Raw genomic sequence first — 12,965 nt, forward strand, 5'->3', positions numbered from 1 at the left:
GGCACCACTCATTTTTCTTTTTTTTTAGGGAAAAGAGTAACAAATATAAATGAGCAACTCATTGCCACTTCATGTTTGTGTGTAATCTAAAAATAATCTGCAAAAAGTTTTTCCTGGTGAAAATGTGTCTCGTCTTATCTACTCTGTTCAACGTTTCATAAAGGTTCTGACAAGAACCAGTGGTTTAGGCATTACCCTTCACTCATATCCTTTGCCCTGCCTGACTCTCTTAGTACATTTGCTTGCATTGTTGCTTTCCAAAGGATCCCAGTGTGGCAGTAAGTGTGGATATCAGGTAGTTCTTAAGGATCCTTTGGTTAAATGAATGAACCCACATGTGGTTAGGTTAATTGGTTGACTTAGCAACTGTTGACCAGTCTTTGCAGGACTATACAGAGCATATAAACATAATCATGAACTATAAAACTGTTTGATAAAATATGTTTATACCCTATCTTGACCAAAAAATCTTTAAAATAATATATATCTTTAAATATGTGTTGAACATGACTATGTTAAGTATAACTGAAAGAAAAAATTTCAAGAAAATTTAATAGTGTTATTATGGCACAACTTTGAGTGTTTTGGTAACTGCTAGTGACGTTTGAATGAGTAACAAAGTGAAGATACTCCATAATTCATAAATCATTATATACTTATTCCATATAATTGATTCATCTTGCCTATATTTTAGGGAATAAATACTAATTATGTTGTTAAAATCAGGATTATCTCATAATTTGTATTCTATTAACAGTAATGCCATATCAGGTCATTCTAGTTCATAGACTGGTATTTATTTAAATTTGGAGAAACTTTTCAACTGAGGAATAGCTAATGAAATTGTTAAGAAAATTTGCAATATGTATATGTGGGGATGAAAGAAAAAAGTTACACAGTTTAAACATTATTAAAGAGAAATTTGTGATGTATTTTTCATATAATACCTATAACTTATATAGTGATTTTCACTATCCCCTACAGTAATTTCTTCATTAAATCTCCATTTATATAAAATTTCTGGGATTCCATTTGATTTACTCAAGTTGTAGATCTAATAAAAATAACATTACTTTATTCTCATTATTTTGATCAGTAACTAAATCTGCTTTTAATAAAGAATTTATAATGTCCTGTTTTCAAATTTAATGTTGGTCACATTCAATATAAGTCTCAGTTTTATTGTTTCAAGTTCTTAAAAACCTAAGCAAGCTACCTCTTTGAACATTTTGTTTCTTTATGCTTCTTCTTTTTTCTCCCTAGCCCACTTTTGTGTTTTCTATTGTTAGTATCATCTTCATATGAACTTATTCTCACTACTCTAAAAGATTAAGAAATTAAATGCAATTATATTAAAAGTAAACTCAGTTTAACTGTATTTTCATTAAAAATGTAAATTAAACTTATGTTTGTGTGTTTTCAAAATGTTATGTTCTAAAATATTTGGGAAGATATGTTAAAAATTAAGATGCAAAATGAAATTATAATCATTAATAATAGAAATTTTAATGTAAGTTGTATAAATGAATCTAAAATTATTTATTTGGGGAAAATCAATAAGATTTTTTAAAATACTTTCACAAACACAAAATTATTTGCAATTTCAGTATTTAGTATCCGATTAGCCATCATTTAAAAAAATCTAGATTATACTTGACTCATGCTGTGTCTAGACTCACGTATCTGTAGAAATATCTATAAACAGAAAGAAATATGAGAGTGATATAAACTGTTGAGTACTGCAGGTTCCCGAGGTACCGTGTGCAATAATGAATATAGACTAGGAAAGTGAGAACAGAACATGGATGCCTGATACTACTTCATTAGGTGCGAATCTAATGCAATAGCCCTACCTGAGAGGAAGGATTTAACAAATTGGCTAATTTGCCTTTTCTTTGTCCTAAATGCTTACATTACACATTCAAAAATCTTCCCTGCACTCAGAAGCAGTGTCAATGACAACCCAGAAACCGTGACGACATTCAGCGGTGGCCATCATCTATCTAGGAAAAGAGGGGCGGAGTGTTTCCCCAAGGCTGGAAAGTGTTACTCCAACCAGCACATGCTCAGGATAATGGATGGGCTCTGCGGTATCAGCACCGAGAGCCGCATGACTGGTGAGCGACCGAAGTGCCCGTGAATTCTTTCACAGAATTTTGTGTTAAGCGAGGCCTTCGGAATGGCAAGGCCAGGGCAGAAGCCTTTCTCACCCAAGTCCTGTTAGAGGACGATTGGAAACCCTGTCCCTATAGTATGACCCAGCTATGACTGGAACCCTGAGACCTTCATCACGCTGCTTTCCCCAGAGGCACACTAATCGATCACATAGAGTGTTTAGGGCCGGACACGGTAACAAGTATAGCTCTTCCACAGTGATAAGAGCTTAACATCGGTATTTATGTGCGTCTCTGATGTACCAGAAACCATGCTCTTTCTACTATGATGCAACTGTCTGTCTGCCATTTCCTGCTGAGAGATTTTGGGTAAGTTTAATTCTCTGAGTCTTGGTTACTTTAGTCCTAAAGTAGGCTCAATAGAACTACTTCCTATTGCCCTAGCCGGTGTGGCTCAGTTGGTTGGAGGACCATCCCAAACACCAAAATGCCGACGTTTGACTCTTGGTCAGGGCACACACCTAGGCTGGGGGTTCAGTCCCCACTTGGGGTGTGCACTTGATGCCACTAATTGATGTTTCTCACATTGATCTCTCTCTCTCTCACTTCCTCTCTCTCTAAAATCAATACATATACTTAATTTTAAAAAACGACTTCCTACAGTTGTTATGATTAAAGAAGTTGATGAATTATCAAATAAACCGTTCATTGCCTGGTAGATACTGTTGTCATTATTCCTATTGTGGAATCTATCCCTCCACTCTCCATTCCACTGTTCAGCCAGTAAACTCTATCAATTCTCCCCAACATACCCTCAGAAAAGAAAATAGATGAGTATTTTTAAAAAGAAATTCTATGCCCAAGAAATTTATTCTGCTCCCCCCAAACTTTGTAAGAAACAGTGATTGCCATTCGATGCCAACCCTGGACCAACTCAGTTTTCCCCTTCTCCCTGCCTACACCTTGACTGCCCCCCATTTTTGCAGCAAGTCCTTCACCTCTGCAGGACACACTACTTTAAATTCATTCACACAACCTTAGGTAGTAGGCCCTCAAACCACTGAGCAATCCTGTTTAGTGTCCTTGTTAGCTCAGTGACTATTTCAGGTCCTGTCTGCCTCAGTCACATGTTCTACCCTTCCTTATTTCCGGCAGATAACCTTGCCCCTTACAATGCAAATCAATGCATAAGATAGGAACTCTCTCAGCCAGGCCTATAAAATCAACTTCATTGTCCTCATCATCATCTCCACCTTCTCTCCTCTTATTTATTCTTATTTTTTTCTGCGTGTGCTCCTGATGACATTTCCCTCAATGTCTCATGGATTTCCCGTTGTAAATTACTAGACTTCTGTACTTCAGCTTCTCTCTTTGCATTAGATCCTTCCAATTGATATTTAATTACACCCACGACCACTATTCCTTTCGAATAAACTAAAAGAAACACTCTCTAGGCCTGTCTTCTGCTAGCATCTATGCTCTTTCTTGTCTATAAACCCTACTTCTCGAATGAGTAGTCTCTAGTCACTGACTCGGTTCCTCCAACTTTCACACCTTCTCATTTCTATCAGGTTGCCATACACTAAAACCACTCTCACCAACATCCTCAAGGCCAACTCCACAGGGCCAAACCCAAAATTTCAAGATGTGGATTGATCTTGGGCGGCATCTAATATTGTCGAATATCTTGCTTCTTGAAACACTGCCTTCTCCCGGCTGTCGTGGCATAGCCCTTCTTTTCCTTTTTTCTATCTACCCAGCAGGTTCCTCTCAGTCTTCCCTGCAGCTCCTTCTCCACTCGCGGTTCTCAGCCTTGGAGGGTGGCTCTTCTACACACTGTCTCTATTTACTCCTCACTGTCTCACATGGTGATCTGATCTACTCCCCCTCACTAGACAGGATGCTGTCAGGGGCAACACAAACCATCTTTGGAAGGGATATTATCCACCTAGCTTCCATCCCCCTTCCCCTCCAGCTATCACCACCCTGTTGTCTGTGTCTATGTGTTATATGCGTGTGTGTAGTTTTTCCTTAACCTCTTCACCTTCTTTCATCCAGCCCCTCAGCCCCTTCCCCTCTGATAGCTGTCAGTCTGTTCCATGTATCCATGCCTCTGTTGCTATTTTGTTCTTCAGTTTATTTTGAATTTGCCCTGTTTTCCATGTCCCTTAGTCTTGCTTTCCACAGTGTTGTCACTCTCAGCTCAGCTTTCTTCTGTAATGGCCAGAAGAACCACTGGCAGCTCTGGACTTCCATGGCCCATGATTCAAGAAAAGAAAGACACCAACATTCTCATCCTCCCCAGAGATTTCTGTTAACACACTTCAGTTGACATGCTTATCCTGAACTGAGTACTGAGGCCAGATGGTGGGGAAGCTCCAAGGTCCCACCTCTGCAGTAGAAGTAGAGCAGCTCGAGTCCCCGCCAGAACATATGAATGTCCTCACAGGAACTCTGAGGAAAAGAGGGAGTATTGGGTCCTGACTGGTGTGGCTCAGTGGGTTGAGCATCATCCCACAAACTGAGAGGTCACTTCCTGGTCAGGGCACATGCCTGGGTCATGGGCCAGGTCCTCATTGGTGGGCATGCAAGAGAAAATCAATAAATTTATATATCACACATAGGTATTTCTCTCCCTCTCTTTCTTCCTCCTGTCCCCTCTCTCTAAAAATGAGTATGTGTTCTTTTTAAGAAAAGAATATTGGGGAAAAAACAAAATATGCATCTATGGCCTTGTTTAATTACTGTTTGCCAATAATTTTACTGTCTATATTTCAAGTTTAATTAGGGGTCTTGAGCTCCAGAACTACATATCCAGCAATCGCCTAGCCCTCTCTCTTTTGAAAAGATATATAGGTCAATTAAGTTAAACTGTTCTAAAAGTGAACTCATCATTTACTTTCCCCAAATTAGCTCCTTCCCGTCAATCCTCTTTTTCAGCAAATGCCACTGCCATCTATCCAGTTGCTCAAGCCAAGTACCTAGTGGTCATCCTGGATGTCTCCCCCACCACCCCAGCCAGATAATCACATCTAAATGATTTTCAGGTGCTGTGACTCTTAAATAGTTCATCTGTCAAATCACATCAAGCATCTATTCTGACCATAGTGATATGAAACCAGAAATCAAAGAAATAGTTCCTCTGTCCATTTCTTTCCATTTCTTCTACTATAACCCTAATTAAAGCCACCATCGATTTTGCATAGAACTTTTAAAAGTTTTTCTAATTTATATGACACTTATTTTCTTCTCATCTTTATTTTTTAAAAATATTGAAGTTATGTATGTACATAAAATGACAAAGTTTTCATAAAGTTTGTTATGAAAACAACACCAGTCCCCTATTCACACTTCCTTTATTTCCTAACAGACAGCTACTGTCACCAATTTTAGCTGATTATTTAGGTGTGTATATTCTAAATGATATAATGTGTTGCTTCTTTTTGATATTTTATTGTAGGCATTTCCTGCTGACTTCCCACTAGGAGAGATGAGAAATTAACTTGCTTTCCTCTGCTCCCTAGACACATGCGTACTGTGCCATCGCCCTTCCCCCAGTATATCTGTATCATCATTTTGGCTTGATATTTTGGCTTGATTGTCAATTTTGTACATTATTAGAACTACATTAAAACTCTTCGTGGCTGAAGATATTATTGGTAGCCTTTTTTCTTTATTATTTAATACATATCTCTTCCAAGTGACTTTTTCCTGCTTTCTTTTCTCACCGTTTTTTGGGCTATGCCTTTCGTACCAGAGGCTCTTCTCAGATGCCCACTGATACCTGTCCGTGCACGCTGAAGTGGAGGATGACGAGAAGCACTCAGTTCATGAGCGGGGCTCTGAACAGTGAGCTTCAGCGTCAGGTGATGGGACTGGGCAATTTCATTGTCAATGTTAGTATTTTTAAGACCTTCCTCTGGTCCAGGAAGTTACCCTGAAGGAGAGATCGTTTCACTTTTCTGCCTTATGAACAAAGGCCTGGCTTCCAGCTCTCTAGGAGTTCCAGGATCCAGTCTGCTTACACCTTCTCATTGGCCCATTTTTAGCAGGTTGCACTTTCCTCTCAGCCGTGCCTGCATGTCTCCCAATCCAGAGTCACTCTCTCCAGAGAACAAGTCCCCAGATTTCCCCCATGTGGGTGACGGTCGTTGTCCAGCTACATGGAATGGAGGAGTGGTTTGACTGCTTCTTAACAGTTGTTAGACTAGTCTTCCAGGTTATTAAATGAACAAATGGTGCTCATGGCTAGCAAAAATGCAGCAAAAGGCTAGCCTGAACTCAAGGGGTAACCCTGAGGACAGCCTACAGGAAGTCAAAACAAAATTATGACACCAAAATACCAAAGTTCTAAGTAAGAGGAGATGAAGGTGATGGAGAAACACAAGGACAAAAGTTGCGGATTGAGCCACAAGTTTGTTAGATGGGGGAAGAGAGTGTATGAGACTCAAGACGCAGAATGAATCAGTAAGTATTTTCTTCCTGCTGCAAGAAGGGCCATAACAGCTACTTTGTGGAGCGACAGTAACAGATTGTGTAGCCTGTTTTACATTTTAAACTTTGAATAACTGGTAGTAGTATATCATCTTTAGTTAAGATGTTACCCCATACACATTTTTTGGCAACAGGCATATTTTTAGGTTACAACCAAGAACACATCTGGAAAATACTTATGAAGGAAGATATATGCTTCTGGAAATGGATACTGGTAGTATATTTTAGCAGGAACTCGTAGACATCTGTGTCTGAGATGACTCATTATGTTTCCTTTCCTATCTGTTGCATCTCCGGGGCAGATTCAAACACTCGACAAGGGAGAGTCTAGACAGCGTGGATCTTAGTGTTCACATCAAAAGGGTAGTCCAAGTAATGATAATAATAATAATAATAATAACAGCAACAATAATAATAATACAATCCAAAGTTCCATACATGAATTCACATGTAAAAAGGGAACATCAATAAAATGTGCAAAAAAAAAGTGCTGTAACTGTGTGTGTGTGTGTGTGTGTGTGTGTGTGTGTGTTTTAACGGGACTTCTCTTAATTACTAGAAACTTTGAGTCACCTCAAGTCAGTATTTTTATACCTTACTTGCAAGTCACATTCTAGGTGCAGTAATAGTTTTCAAGGGCCAGAAGGGAATGCGTCTCAAAAGCCTCTCTGAAAGTCACTCTCCTTCCTGACATCACACGTGACAGGAGGCAGAAAGGATGAGTGATACCAAAAACCTTCATTTCTCAAACCGCTTAGATGCAGGCAAATTCTTGACATAGGACCTTAGTTCACTCCAGTTTGAGGGGGGTCAATTTGTCTTTTGAATCAAAGCAAAAAACATAGGTTATTTTTTCGCTCTATTATTCTATTTATCATGACTACCCAATGCTTTGTTTACATTTTAGTTACATAATACCTTATTAAATAATTATCTCATTTCATTTTAGAGAAATTTTAATCATCTGTTAATGAATAAAGAAATGTTGCTAATGTAGTAAGTGTTCAAAATCAGTTATAATACTTATGTTATTATAAGTATGATAGAAAAAGAAAATGATAGAAAAGAAATCAGATTATGTATCTTTTTTCAAAGGGAAAGATGCCAGGTGGTGACGATGTTGAAGGCCAGTATATTATCTCCTTTCTTGACTTTAGCTGCTATTGTTGCCATCTATATCTAAGTTCTACTAATTTTAAAATTATATCCATTTTGTTACTAAAAATAGCTGGGTTCAACTGAATTTTTAGTAGTATTTACTGCATTTCTGATATTTACACTCAGACACCACTGAACATTTTATATCATGTTGAAATTTGCTAGTTTTAATCCAAAATATAAATCAATGAAAGAAATAACAGTGGTCTAAAATAGAGAATTTCTCACTGTACACAAATGACAACACTTTGTTCTCATGCAGTGTGATCATACACGTGTACGTGATAGTAAAAACCTTCTACCAGAAACGTCAGAGGAGAAATTGTCACTCTTCCTTCTGTTGGTTTTCACACTGTTAATGTGGTGACCTAGATTTAATTGACTCTCCATTTTAAATGATAAACCAACCTTGTATTTCAGGGCTAAACTCAACGCCCGTCATGATGGCCTTTTATTATTTGTTTATTTATTTTGTATTGTTGTTCAGCTACAGTTGTCCCCATTCTCCCCCATTCCTCTCCCCTGCCCTACTCACACCCCACCTCCCACATTCAATCCTCCCCTTCTGCCATTGTCCTTGTCCATGGTGCCCTTTTAAAATATTGCTGGGTTCTAGTCTCCACTCCCCCAAACACTGGTAATGTCTTGGAGAACACGAGAATGTAGTATTCTTCATTTCGGTAAAGTCTGTCTAATTCGGGGGTCAGGATCATGCTGATGTCATCGAATTGATTTAGGTTGCTTTCCCTTCTCTTCTAATTTCTGGAAGTGTTTGTGTGTAATTGAGATTATTTATATCTAAGTGCCTGGTAGGATTTACCAGAGAAGCCTTTGAGCCTCAAGTTTTTTCGTGGGTACATTTTAAATTATGACTTTTATCTCTTCAACACCTATATGGCTTTTCACGTCATTTATTTTTTCTTCAGTAAGCTTTTTCAGCTTTTGCGTTTCAATGCAAAAACCGACTTCATTTTAGTTATCAGATTTATTGCCATTGTATTTTCCATAATAATTCCTTGCTGTCTTTTTAATATCTGTGGGGCATATAATGGTGTGTTCTCATTCCTAACATTGGTGATCTGTGTCTTCCCTCCTTTATTTTCCTAACCAATGTTTCAGAAGTTTTATGGATCATTTTAAAAATGATCATAAAGGGACTTATTTAGAAAAAAGAAGATCAAAACTATGAACATTAAAATGACAGCAAATTCACAATTATCAACAACTGAATCTAAAAAACAAAAACAAACTATACAAACAACTAGAAGAGGAACAGAAGCATAGATATGGAAATCATTTGGAAGGTCATCAGCTGGGAGGGGGGAGGGGGAGAATCCAGAAAAAGGTACATGGATTTAGAAGCAAAATTGGGTAGGTACAGAAGAAACAGGGGGATATTAGGAATAGTGTAGGAAATGGAAAAGCCAAAGAACTTGTATGTTTGACCCATGGACATGAACTAAGGAGGGGATTATTGGAGGGAAGGGGGAACCAGACAGAGGAGGGCAGAGGGAGAAAACTGGGACAACTGTAATAACATAATCAATAAAATGAAATCAATTTTATTTTAATATACTTAAAATAAAAATAAAATAAGCTTTTGGTTTTATTGATTTTTCTATGCTGTTATTATTTTTATTTTATTAATATCAGCTTTTGCCTTTATTATTTTCTTACTTCTTCATACTTTAGGTTTAATTTGCTCTTCTATTTTCTAGTTTCTTAAGGTGGAAATTTAGATAACTGGTTTGAATTTTTTTTTCTCTTTTACTGTAAGCCTGTGATAAGTTATCTTCTTAGCATTGCTCTTTCTGCATTCTATAAGTTTTGCTATGTTGGTTTTAATTATTACTCCATTCAAAATATTTTTTAATATTTCCTTGTGATTTCTTCTGTTCCATGACTTATTTTACTGGTGTTTTTCAGTGATTGATTTCTAGTTTAACATATTTGTGGTCAGACACTAACATTTTGTAGAATTTGAATCTTTTTAAACTTCTTGAATCTTGTTATATGGCTCAGAATATGGTCTCTTTGGGGGGCTGTCCCTGTGCCCTTGAGAAGACTGTGCACCCTTTGTTGGGTGGATTGCTCAGCAAAGTCTGATTAGGTGTAGCTGGCTGATGGCGATGTTCAAGTATTCTATACCCTTACGATGACCTGTCTATGGCCTCTATCAAATGTTGAGAAAGGAGCATACCGGTGGTTTTGTTCCTTTCTTCTCTGAGTTTTATCATTTTGGGGGGAGGTGTATTTTGAAGTTCTGTGTCTAGATGAATACATCTTATAATTTTTGCATATTCCTGCTGAACATATTAATGCTTATCATTTAAAAATGTCCTTTTTTATTCCTGACAACATTTCATGCTCTGAAATCTACCTTGCCTAGTAGAAATGATCAATTCTAATTTTCCTTTGAGTAATGTTAGCACGATACATACTTTTTATCCTTCTACTCTTCACCTCTCTGCTCCAAGTGTAATTGTCTTTATATTTAAAGCAGGTTTTCTCCTGCAAACAGTATAGTTGTCCCTTGTGTTTTATTGAATCAAATAATTTTAACTGTATGGTTTCTCTCATATGTGGGATTCAAAACAAATTTGTGGACATAGATGGCGACGTGGTGGTTGCAAGAGGGGAGGGGGAGGTAGGCCGGGGGCAGAGGGAGGCCTCGTACGTGGCAACAGAGGGTGGCTTGGCTTTAGCTGGTGGGCACACAGTGCGTTATACAGGTCTAGTGTCATAGAAATTTGCACCTGGAATCTATATAATCTTACTACCCAAAGGTACCCCAATAAATTTAATTTAAACAATAAAAAATAATTTTTGCTCTTAAATGGAGTGCTAGGTCATGTATATTTAATGCAATAATCAATTCGTTGGTTCAAACCTACTGTTTTGCCATTTGTTTTCTGTTTGTCTTATCTGATTTCTGTTTCTTTTGGTTTAATTTAATCCTCTTTGGATTAATTTAGTAATTTTCAAGATTTCATTCTACCTCTTCTATTGATTTATTAGCTCTAAAATATTTTAAGTATTTGTCCTAAGTTTACAATGTATTTCATTTGTACCAGTCTACCTTCAAATAACTTCTTACAATGGAATACTTTCATTTCCTCTTTCTAGCCTTTACTGGAAAATTTTTTCTCATACATTTTACTTCCACGTGCATTCTCAATCCCACAGCATGTTATTTTGCTTTAGATCACCGATGATCTTTTGAGTGGGTTTTTATTGGGGAGATGGTATTTTATATCCACCCACACCTGTATAATTTCTGGTGCTCTTCACTCCTTTGTGTATATCCAGATTTCCATCTGGTATCATTTCCTTCCTACCTGAGGAACTTTCTGTAACATTTTTTATAGTGCAGGTCTGTAATCAATAAATTCTTTCAGCTTTTGTTTGTCTGAAAAGAGCTTTACCTACCCCCCCCCCCACTTCCCACCTCACATTCTTCTTTCTTTTTTACAACAGTTATTTTCATTGGATAAAAAAATCTAGGGTGAGATTATTATATTCCCCTCCCACCACCCCCTCTACTTTACAGATATGCTTCCATTGTCTTCTGATGTTGGCACGGTTGGGATGTTTGGATCTGCAAGATTTCTGATCAACATTCTTTTGTGTGTGATATGCCGTTCCTCCTAGCTGCTTTGAAGATTTTCTCATTATCACTGGTTTTCAGCAATTGATGATAATATAACATAGTGTCATTTTCTTTGTTTTTTTTTCTACTTGAAATTTGTTGAAATTCTTGAATTTATGGATCTGTAGTTTTCATTATATTTGGAAAATTATTTGTGTTTATTGGTGACTTTTTTCATGTCCCTGTGCTTTCTGGGACTCCAATTACATATATGTTTAGACAGGTTGGCATTTTTCACATGTCACTGTGCTGTTTATCATTTTCTGTCTTTTATCTCTTTATACTTCATTTTGGATAGGTTCTGTTGCTAGCTCTTCCAGTTCACTATTTTTTGTTTTTAAATCCATGCAGTGTCTAATATGCTCTTCATTCCCACCACTGTATTTTTCAATTCAGATATTGTTTTTTATATTTAGGAATTACATTCAGTTTTTTTACACTTTCAATTTCTCTCACCATGATCATACTATCTTCTATCATACGTATACCATATTTCTAATATCATATTTATAATAGATGTTCAGGGGTGGGGAGGAGTAGGTTTCCAGTTGTTCATATGGAAAAAGACAGGCAAGTTATAATTATTACAACAGCTTTTTAACTCGGTGTTTTGCATACTCACAACTGGAAACCCACTTTTGCCTACCCCTATATAATCTAACATTAATTGTTTCACTTCAGAATTAAGTATTGTGCTGAAAGTTCTCCAATACTTAGTAATAGTTTTCTCCTATAGTTTTCAATGTGAGATATTGACAGCTAGAAGTTCATTTTGATTCATTATATCCTCATGTCAGTAGAATTCCATGTATTCACTTTTCATGTTGTTATTGTATTCCTTTGTAGAGAAGCTTACGTGGGAAAGTTTCTTTGCTGTTGTAAATTATCCAGCTTCTAATATCTTTGTAGACACTTCATCTTTTGGGAGTGGGGCAGGGGGGGAGTGTACACATAGGAGAGGAAGCCTGTTAGATAATTAGGCCTATGGTTTCCAAAGAGAAAGAATCATGTCTAGACGATTTTTCATTCACATAATAATCATAATACATGGCACATAATCAGCTTTTCCAACACTGTTGGTCAATGAATGAAAAAGGAAGAAACAAAAGAATGAACATAGAAGAAAGCTATATATATATAAGTACTATTCTTTTGTCAAATGATGGAAATATATTTTTTAGATTTTGTTACATATTGCCTTCTTACTCTTTAGAAAATGACACCCATTTATATTCCTATCAGCCATAAAAGCATTTACTCATTTCCTTGGCAGCCCGGCCAACACTGAGCTGAATTATCTTCATGTCTGTAAGAACTGACGAACAGCAAATATCCAGACCATGGATTTGTATGCTAGACCTTTATATTTCCATGCTGATTTTCTTGCTAGAATTAGGATCTCTTAATAAAAAAGTTTGCCTGAGACAAGTTTAAGTTATTTATACAATTATCCCATCCTATCTTTTTTATTCACTGTTTTTCTTTGAAAGGTAGTAGTTGTAAAAATTCTATATTACTACCTTGTTTATTAACCTGATATCAACATCTTA

The sequence above is a fragment of the Sturnira hondurensis genome, unplaced genomic scaffold, assembly GCF_014824575.4.
Source record: "Sturnira hondurensis isolate 20B ecotype Veracruz unplaced genomic scaffold, ASM1482457v3 Scaffold0004474, whole genome shotgun sequence".
In the NCBI taxonomy this organism is placed as follows: Eukaryota; Metazoa; Chordata; class Mammalia; order Chiroptera; family Phyllostomidae; genus Sturnira; species Sturnira hondurensis.